The sequence below is a fragment of the Triticum urartu genome, chromosome 2, assembly GCF_003073215.2.
Source record: "Triticum urartu cultivar G1812 chromosome 2, Tu2.1, whole genome shotgun sequence".
Taxonomy (NCBI): Eukaryota; Viridiplantae; Streptophyta; class Magnoliopsida; order Poales; family Poaceae; genus Triticum; species Triticum urartu.
In genome coordinates, this window is record NC_053023.1 from 718,218,112 (window position 1) to 718,228,712 (window position 10,601).

Here is a 10,601-nt window from a genome sequence, read left to right on the forward strand (position 1 = left end):
TTGGATTCGATAGGCACGGGCGCATGCGGTTCGGAGTCCGTGGCCGGGGAAGAATCCGACAGTTCGGCGTCACGGCTCCCGTGAAGGGTAAGGTCGATACTCGGCTCGATCGCCGCTGAGAATGCGGCCTCCGTGGCGGCGGGGTCTATCCACCCGTCCATGGATAGTGCACTTGGCTCCGAATTGAGGGTCAGAGCGGTTGCCGGTGCGATCTCCCGGACACTGTCCGATGGTAGAGCTAAATCATGCTCATCATGACCGTGCGGTGCACTCGGTAGGGGCTCTAATTCGTCGAAGATCAGGTCTCCGCGGATGTCGTCCGTGTGGTTTATGCTTCCAGACCTGACCTGGTGGTCAGGGGCGCAACTCTCGATCTGCTCCAGATGGCCAAGCGAGTTGCCTCGTAGTGCGGGTTCGCCGAATACAAGGATCTGTCTGGGTAGAATAGTCTCACCATGGACTGCATCGCTATCGATGATTGAAGGGGCCATCCAGCCTAACAATGACGACACAGAGGAACTCTCAATGAAAGCACCAATGTCGGTGTCAAAATCGGCGGATCTCGGGTAGGGGGTCCCGAACTGTGCGTCTAGGCGGATGGTAATAGGAGGCAGGGGACACGATGTTTACCAAGGTTCGGGCCCTCTTGATGGAGGTAATACCCTACGTCCTGCTTGATTGTTCTTGATAACATGAGTAGTACAAGAGTTGATCTACCACGAGATCGAAGAGGCTAAACCCTAGAAGCTATCCTATGGTATGATTGTTGTTGTTGGTCCTACGGACTAGACCCTCCCGTTTATATAGACACCGGAGGGGGATAGGGTTACACAGAGTCGGTTACAAGGAAGGAGATCTACATATCCGTACTGCCAAGCTTGCCTTCCACGCCAAGGAGAGTTCCATCCGGACACGGGACGAAGTCTTCAATCTTGTATCTTCATAGTCCAACAATCCGGGCAAAGGATATAGTCCGGCTGTCCGGATACCCCCTAATCCAGGAGTCCCTCAACGAGGTTTGGTAGTAACTTGATCAGAAGTTTCATGATCATCATCATTAGCTTCCTCACTTACTGGTGTAGGTATCACTGGAACTGATTTCAGTGATGAACTACTTTCCAATAAGGGAGAAGGTACAATTACATCGTCAAGTTCTACTTTCCTCCCACTCACTTCTTTCGAGAGAAACTCCTTCTCTAGAAAGGATCCATTCTTAGCAATGAATATCTTGCCTTAAGATCTGTGATAGAAGTTGTACCCAACAGTCTCCTTTGGGTATCCTATGAAGAGACCACTACAAGAAATATGTCAACTTATGACCTTCTGTCAGTGACCCTGGAAGAATTGGTCCTAAATCTATGACCATTTTAGACCAATTGGTCAAAAGCTGTTCGGGGGGCTCCAAACCCTAAACCATTGCGACCATTTTGGTCAAAAAGGTCGTAATTTCCTTACACGAAATGGTCATAAAGCAGATAGCACTAGTCCGCTACCTTATTTCTAGCTGATCATGACCAATATAGATGGTCATAACCTTGTCAATTGTGGTGGATTGGTATGACTTGGCGCCACCTCATCAGTTTTGCCTATGTGTCATGTCCATGTGTCAATTTTTGCCCTAGGTTGTGAAGCAACCTATATTTCTGTCATTCCGAAAATTCCCAAAAAAATCTCATAAATTCTTTGGGTCATATATTCGTCAAATATGTAAAAATACTTCTTTGCCTAGTTCAAAAATAATTCAACAATATTCATTTTCCTATTCTGTTCACAACATCACTTTATGAAGGAAGTTCTATTTATATATTCTTGATTGCCCTAAGAATTCTTGGGCACTCTTTCCTATCCAAATCATTACCGCATGACAAAATTCAGCTCCATTTGCCAGGCAAATCTTGCTCGGCAAATTTCCAAAGTTTTTGTCCACCTAGAAGCATTGTGAAGGAAGTACCTTTTTTATATATCCAAATGACATGAAATTTATACAGTTCCTTCACATGCCCAAATTATCACCCTCCTCCAAATTGCAGCTAAGGCAAATTATCTATGTGAGCCCAGGTTCAATTTATATTTTATGGCCAGATTGGCACGTTGCAAAGCAAGTGTTATCTAGACCCCTCCTATTAACCTCAAACTCTTTGGGCACTCTTACATACCCAAATCATTGCCACATGATAATATTCAGCTCCATTTTCCTAGTAAATCTTTCTCAGGAAATTTCCAAAGTTTCTATGTCGAGAGAAGCTTTGTGAAGTAAGTACTATCTAGGCTTACCCAAATGATCTGAAAATCTACCAAGGCATAACCATACCTATGTAACTTACCTACACCAAATTTGAGCTCATTTCATTCATCCAATTTCTCTCACTAGTTTTCCCAAGTTTCTGTCCATAGAAGAGCATTGTGAAGGAAGTACCACTTTGGCATGTCCAAATTGTATCAATTTTCTACGGTGCTTTCCAATGCCCAAATAATCATCCTCCACCAAATTTCAGCTCAATCCATTCATTATTTTGAGACCAGCATCAACATTCATATTTCTGTCCAGTGTGGTACTTTGCAAAGCAAGTACCACCTAGGATCCTCCTTTTGATCTGGAAATTTGCGAAGACATTCTTCTTAGTATATGATCATCCTCAGCAAAAACTCACGCCCAGAACACATGGCAACACCACGGTCACACGGTGACCACGCATCGGGCATGCGAGTTTACGCGCTCTAGAGTTGGGGGCCTTGGCCACCGCCCAAACCTCGACGTATCGCCATCAAACCATGTATTTATGATTAAGTAGGTACTTATGTAACTATAAATGAATTTTGGAAAAAATAAATAGTAAACTATGAGGCAGCTGCAGTTCAAATTTGACCCGCTTCCTGCTGGATCAGCGGGAATTTGTCTTTTTCAACAGAGGTGGATCAAAACTTTTAACGCCCAACAATTTTGTCAACTGTGCATTAAATATGGCCTAGTATTTTATAAAAATGATTTGGTCCAATTTTGCAACAATTATTTGGGAGGTCCTTCACAAAAAAACCTCCTTTTGGGCACTGGAAAAATGGAAAATGGTTTTTTCGTCCAAAGAAAATGAAAACTTCCTTAGGCAACATTGTTTGCCATTCCAATATACACCCTTGTGCACAATATGGGATTGAACAAATTATGCCATGAATGTGGCCATAAGATTGATCATTTGGCTTGAAAGCCATTGATATCCACACGTGAAAGCTCGATTTTGAGAACACTTTTTTAAAATAATTGCCATATTACAAGTTTGTTATTTTTCCTGGGAACTTGGCCACATATAATGACACAATGCGAAGGTTTCCCAATTTTTTGTTTTTTTTGAAATTTTTATGCCCGTTTCAAAATGCGGTCAAAATGGCGGGAATGACCATTCCTAGCTAGTGGTTGAATCTTGAATTTTTTTGGTGTTTCTCTGATTAAATAGGTACTTATGTACCTAGAAATGATTTTTGGAAAAAATAAATAGCAAACTATGAGGCAACTGCAGTTCAAATTTGACCCGCTTCCAACTGAATCGATGGAAATTTGTCTTTTTCACGAGAGGTGGATCAAAACCTTTTACACCCAACCATTTTGTCAATTGTGCATTAAATATGTCCTAGTATTTTATAAAATTGATTTCGTCCAATTTTGCAACAATTATTTGGGAGGTCCTTCACAAAAAACCTCCTTTTGGGCACTCGAAAAATGAAAAATTGATTTTTCGTACAAAGAAAATGAAAACTCCCTTACGCAACATTGTTTGCCATTCCAATATGCACCCTTGTGCACACTATGAGATCATTTGAACAAACTATGCCATGAATGTGGCCATAAGATTGATCATTTGGCTTGAAAACCCTAAATCTTCACGCGTGATAGCTCATTTCCAAGAACACTTTTTTAAAATAATTGCCATATTATAAGTTTATTATTTTTCCTGGAAACCTGGTCACATATAATGACACAATGCAAAGGTTTCCCAATTTTTTAATTTTTTTAATTTTTTATGCCCGTTTCAAAATGCGGTCAAAACCGCGGGCATGACCGTTCCTAGCCAGTGGTTGAATCTTGGAATTTTTTTGGTGTTTCTCTGATTAAATAGATACTTATGTACCTAGAAATGATTTTTGGAAAAAATAAAGAGCAAACTTTGAGGCAGCTGCAGTTCAAATTTGACCCGCTTCCAACTAAATCGGCAGGAATTTGTCTTTTTCACCAGAGGTGGATCAAAACTTTTGACACCCAACCATTTGGTCAATTTTGAATCAAATATGGCCTAGTATTTTAGAAAAATGTTTTGGTCCAATTTTGCAACAAATATATGGTAGATCCTTCACAAAACGAACTCAATTCGGGCACTCGGAAAATGGAAAATGGATTTTCCATGCAAAGAAAATGAAAACTTCCTTAGGCAACATTGTTTGCCATTCCAATATGCACCCTTGTGCACAATATGAGATCATTTGAACAGACTATGCCACGAATGTGGCCATAAGATTGATCATTTGGCTTGAAAGCCATTGATCTCCACACGTGATAGCTCGTTTATGAGAACTTCTTTTAAAATAATTGCCATATTACAAGTTTGTTATTTTTCCTGGGAACTTGGCCACATATAATGACACAATGCGAAGGTTTCCCAATTTTTTGATTTTTTTGAAATTTTTATGCCCGTTTCAAAATGCTGTCAAATCGACGGGAATGACCGTTCCTAGCTAGTGGCTGAATCTTGGATTTTTTTGGTGTTTCTCTGATTAAATAGGTACTTATATACCTAGAAATGACTTTTGGAAAAAATAAATAGCAAACTATGAGGCAGCTGCAGTTCAAATTTGACCCGCTTCCAGCTGAATCGGTGGAAATTTGTCTTTTTCACGAGAGGTGGATCGAAAATTTTGACACCCAACCATTTTGTTATTCGTGCACTATACATGGCCTACTATTTTATAAAAATGATTTGGTCCAATATTGCAACAAATATATGGTAGGTCCTTCACAAAAAAACTCATTTTGGGCACTTGAAAAATAGAAAATGAATTTTTAGTCAACTACGACCAATTTTTTAGTTAACTGTGACCAATTTAGATGGTCATGACATGGTATGCGTGTATTGCATTTTGATTGGTCCGTGGGTGTTTCACGCGGATCGTGGATGGATCACCGTCGGATGCTCCTGGATCCAACAGCTGTCCTCACCCAAAGCCCACCTAAGCCGAAACCCTAGATCTCATGAGTCCTCTGCACATTTTCCATCCACCCCCCGCCGCCTCCTCTCTTTCTCCCCTCACTCTATTCTCCTTCCTTTCTCCCCTCCCCTGCGCCACCCGCCCCTCACCTTGTTCAAGACCGCCGGAGACCCCCACCTTCTCCTCTACCCCACCACTGCTGGCGCCCCCCACCTTTTGATTCTTTCCCAAGCACCGAAAACCTAGCCCGCGGCGCAGCCATGGCGACCGAGCTCTGGATCCGCGGGCTAGAGGTGCAGCACCGGATCCGGTCCAGGGCGCAGCCATCATGCAGCACCACCACCAGCTGGACCAGTGGCTCGCCGGCGGCGTGGGTGGGGTGCTTCGCCAGACAAAGTATGGCCCCTGCCTCCCCGTGCCCGACCGCTCGCTCTGCCTCAACCTCGCCGTCTCGTAGGACCTGCGCGGCTGCCTCCAGGACCGCGTCTTCGCGCTCGAGGTGGACCTCCACGCCGCCGCCCAATGCATCGACCTCCTCAGGGTCAGTCCGCCCCCCTTCCCCCTCCCCCGTCCATTTTGCTGTGGTGGTTACTCGCGCACTATACCTGTTCGCCAGAATGCCTGATGGATCGGAATGGCCCCGTGCCGTGCGTGCAAAACAAGTCGGCGATGATCGCGGAGGGGATCTGGCGCTGCGTGGAGGAGAAGGAGGTCGTGGCGGCTGCGCGCGACCATCTCGCCGCCCAGCCAGGCTTGAGAAGGAGTGCGGCCTCTATGAGCGCGACCTCAAGCGCGCCATGGAGTCATGCGAAGAGCTCGCCTGGGAGAGCAACGACCTACGCAAGCGCCTCAGGGACGCCCCCGATGTCAGTAACATCACCACACCCCGTATCCCTTTCCTCGCTCATATTATCAGTCGATTTCATGCTTGATGGCTCCTGTTATCCACTGATTGCTACATTCTGGATATGATTTACTGTCTGCTCTTGTGTGCTCTGCCATTGGGAAAGGAAAATTAGTTAGTTGTGTCAGTTGATGACTAATTATATCTTCCACGGATTTTAATCACTTGATGCATATTCAGTTTGACTAGTTGGTCTTGTTACATTGTTTGTTTTTGGTCTGTCAACTGTAGTAGAGCTCCATCACCTTCAATCAGGTGATTTGGTGTTGGATCAACTGTAGAGCTCCATCACCATCATTGAACACTCTGCTTGCTTGCATGATACTCCTGTATGCTACTGCGGTGGCTGCTTTGTATAATTACTAGTGGAGTGCTGTTTAACCAACCTGGTCCTCCAACATTCATCTTACTCACGCGCAACTTACTGAACAAGTGCAAGCGCCGCAGAGGGACAAGAAGATACTCAAGACCAACCTAAAAAAAGCAGAGGAGGTAACATGTTATCTCACTCTTGTACTTGCAACACCTATGTTCTGTACCTGCAACTTATCACCCTCTCAGTGAACATTGCTTCATGCAACACTAATGTAGTCTTGACAGTTTGAAGTTTCTTTTGCATGTTTAATTTAAGGTTAAGTTATTCGAGGAGAAAAGAGCTGTTGACGAATCCAACAAGACGCTACTGTGCTTACTGCAGAAGGAGCAGAAACATCGGTCCGAAAGGAAGCACTCCGCCGGCAATTCCACCAAGGTAAAAGCACCAACCAACCCAACCATAAAAGCTCAAGTGTTTACTGATTTAATTTAATCTGGTACACACACAGCACAGGCAGTACAACTGTTAGTTGAAACCTGAATTACCCTACTGTCTGGCTACCTTGACTACATTAACAATATCATTCTTGGTGCTGCAGCAGAAGCGCAAGTCATCGAGCCTGAAGGACACGAGCCCGGTCGGCCTAGCCATCGATTTCAACAACACAGACGCATGCAGCCAAACTCCCCAGACTGTAGGGTGCACAAGAAGTGAACCCAGCCAGTTGTCCTGACATTCTCTTCTAGGTAGCTTGAACTGAAGTGAACTGAACAATCCACCCTTATGCATCTGGGCTGCTTGCCTCATCTGACTAACTTGCTGGGTTAATTTGGTTGGTTCTTGTTGGTAGAACCTCGGTCATGTAGCCTGCATTTTCCATTTTCCTCTTCTTGTTGGTAGCTACCTGTGTCTATCATGATACTTCCATGAGAAAAATTAGGAGTGTTACCTTGGTAACGCCACACATCCCGTCTCCTTTCCCCCCTGCAATCTAGTCTAGTTTAAAATATACATTTCTTTGTCTGCTCTTGTGAGCTCTTCCCATTAGGAAACTTGGCTAGCTGCCCATATCATTTGATGAACTATACTATTATCCACTGCTTTTAATCAGCTGATGATGCATATTAAGTTTGGCTGATTTTGTTACATACATACATACATGACTTTGTTTTGGTCTGGTAGCTCAACTGTGATGCCATTGCTGCTGCTCTGTAAAACTTCTGTATGTTCAGAGCATGCATCCTAATTGTCAATCTTGAGAATGCACTTTTGTATGTTTTTGATGTCAAACACTTATGCATGACTAATTGTTAAGTTGATACAATTTCTTTAGTAGACAAGCTTGGAAACTTAGACTACAGACTGTTAAACTGTTACTGATTTAGACTATAGAATTTTTAATCTTAGACTATTGGTTTATCTATGTCTCATATCATGGATTTGACCTATACCATGCATTACACATGTGTTGATACAATCATATAGCTTATCTGATCAAACAATCTGTTCATGTTATCTTTACCTGCTGCTCTTATACCTTACCAAAACAAAAATAATTCTAACTGGGAGTAGTTTTTTTGTTCAGATTCTGTATTTATTACTACTGACATATTGTCGTGATTTACTTTTTGTACTGAATAGATCTTTTTGATATTCACAGGTTTTAGCGATCAGCCGCAGCTCTTTCATCAAAGGTGCATGGTGCAACTGAGGACAAGCACTTCATGTCCAACCAAGGTGCATGGTGCTTGCAATTGACGAACAGGAGGTCTATGAAATTTGAAGTTCAAAGCCGGATAGCCCTACTCAGCAAAGAGTCGTCTCTTTTGTTTGACTGTAATAGACTGTAAATATTGTTATATTGTAATAGTAGGCATATTTGGGTTGTAATAGACTATGTACAGATTGTAGTAGACTTAGTTAGTGTTATTTGATGAACTACATTTGTACTATTCCGTTTGAAATATTGATTATGTATGTGATTTGAAAATGTGTGCAATGAAAACCTGACTTGTGGGACCCACTTATGAGAATAATCTGAGCAATTTTGAATTTTCTGTCAAGTGGGCCTAATGTGTGAGAAGATGACAAATGGGACCAGCCCCAAAATATAATGGCCCAAACAAAGTTAAAAGGCCCCGACCCAGAAATAAATAAAAGGCTGAAACGGGCTTGGCCTATGTAACTGGCAGGAAAAAAATACATTAAAAAGGCCGAATTGTTGGGCTAGGCCCATGTAGAAAATCGAATTGGACCGGGATAAATCTTCTGCCACATCAGATTGCCACGCTGGATGCCTATGTGGCCTGGGGAGGTTGCTAGTGACCAAAACGCCACAGTAGACGTATTTTGGTCATAAACGTCTACGACCATTCCAGAAGAAAGGTCGCTATAGTCAGTTTATGACCGCCAACTTTTGACCTTATGTTTTTGGTCACAAATTGAAAACAGTGACCATTTAGTGACGAATAGTGCTGGTCACAAGTTGACATATTTCTTGTAGTTCACATTTCTCCGATTTGGGTCCGAGCTTATCAGGTTACAGCTTTTTCACATAAGCATCGCAGCCCCAAACTTTAAGAAATAACAACTTGGGTTTCTTTCCAAACCACAGTTCGTAAGGTGTCGTCTCAACGGATTTTGATGGTGCCCTACTTAACGTGAATGCAGCCGTCTCTAAAGCATAACCCCAAAACGATAGCGGTAAATCAGTGAGAGACATCATAGATTGCACCATATCTAACAAAGTGTGGTTACGACGTTCGGACACACCATTATGTTGTGGTGTTCCAGGTGGAGTGAGTTGCAAAACTATTCCGCATTGTTTCTAATGAAGTCCAAACTCATAGCTCAAATATTCACCTCCACGATCAGATCGTAGAAACTAGATTTTCTTGTTACGATGATTTTCCACTTCACTATGAAATTCTTTGAACTTCTCAAATGTTCCAGACTTATGTTTCATTAAGTAGATATACCCATGTGTAACACCCCGGATGTAACTTTCCCAATTTGTACTCCAACTCTTGCCGTTTCTGGCGTTAAGTTATTTTATTTCCTCGGGTTCGGGTCTTTGTCTCCGTGTGTTGTTGTCGTTGTCATGCATCTCATATCATGTCATCATGTGCATTGCATTTGCATATGTGTTCATCTCATGCATTCGAGCATTTTCCCCGTTGTCCGTTTTGCATTCCGGCGCTTCATTCTCCTCCGGTGGTCATTTCTAGATTTCTTTCGTGTGTGGGGATTAAATATTTCCGGATTGGACCGAGACTTGCCAAGCGGCCTTGGTTTACTACCGGTAAACCGCCCGTCAAGTTTCGTACCATTTGGACTTCGTTTGATATTCCAACGGTTAACCGAGGGACCGAAAAGGCCTCGTGTGTGTTGCAGCCCAACACCCCTACAATTTGGCCCAAAACCCACCAAACTCTGATCCATCATCTAGAGCGTTCGATCACGATCACGTGGCTGAAAACCGCACCTCATTTGGACTCTCCTAGCTCCCTCTATGCCTATTTAAACACCCCCCCGATTTTCGGATCTCCTCCTACCTCCGAAACACTAGAAATCGTCCCCGCGCCGCGTCGGACGGAAACCTGCAGATGGACATTGTCCGGCCCGCCTCTCCGCCGCCACGTGGCGCCCCGGGATTCGTCCGCCCGGGCGCGCCCACATCGCCCGCCGCCGCCACTCCCGCCGGCCCGCCAGGCCCGGAGCGGGCCCTCCTCCTCCGCCGCTCGGGCCAGAGCGCCGCGCCGCCGCCCGCCTCGTCTTCCCCCGCGCGCCGCTCGCCGCCTCCGCACCACCACCGTGCCGGCGCCGCGCCGCCACCGCGCGCCATCGCCGCCCGGAGCTCCTCGCCGGCCTCGCCGCCTCCGCCCGCCGGCGCCACCACCTGCCGCCGCCATCGCGCCCTGCGCCGCCGCCCCCGGCCACCGGCGTCCGTGCCCGCCGGCCGCCGCCGTCCGGCCTCCCCCTCGTCGCCGGCAACCTCCTCCTCTCCGGCAGCTACAGTTCCTCGCCGGAGTTCCTCGATTTCCGTGCGCGAGATCTAGATCCAAAAAACCCTAGAGGTTGATTTTTTGTCTAAGTCCCGAAATTCTCAGTCCAAGTGCTCATGTTCGCGGCTCTGTAACTTTGCATCCGTAGCTCCGATTCATGCATATAGCATATCAAAATGTTCAT

General features: G+C 44.8%; 1 pseudogene; it reads left to right on the plus strand.

Annotated features, from left to right (window-relative positions):
* The first annotated feature begins 5,521 nt into the window (after positions 1–5,521).
* On the plus strand, positions 5,522–6,671 carry LOC125538153 (annotated as a pseudogene).
* Positions 6,672–10,601: the final 3,930 nt, after the last annotated feature.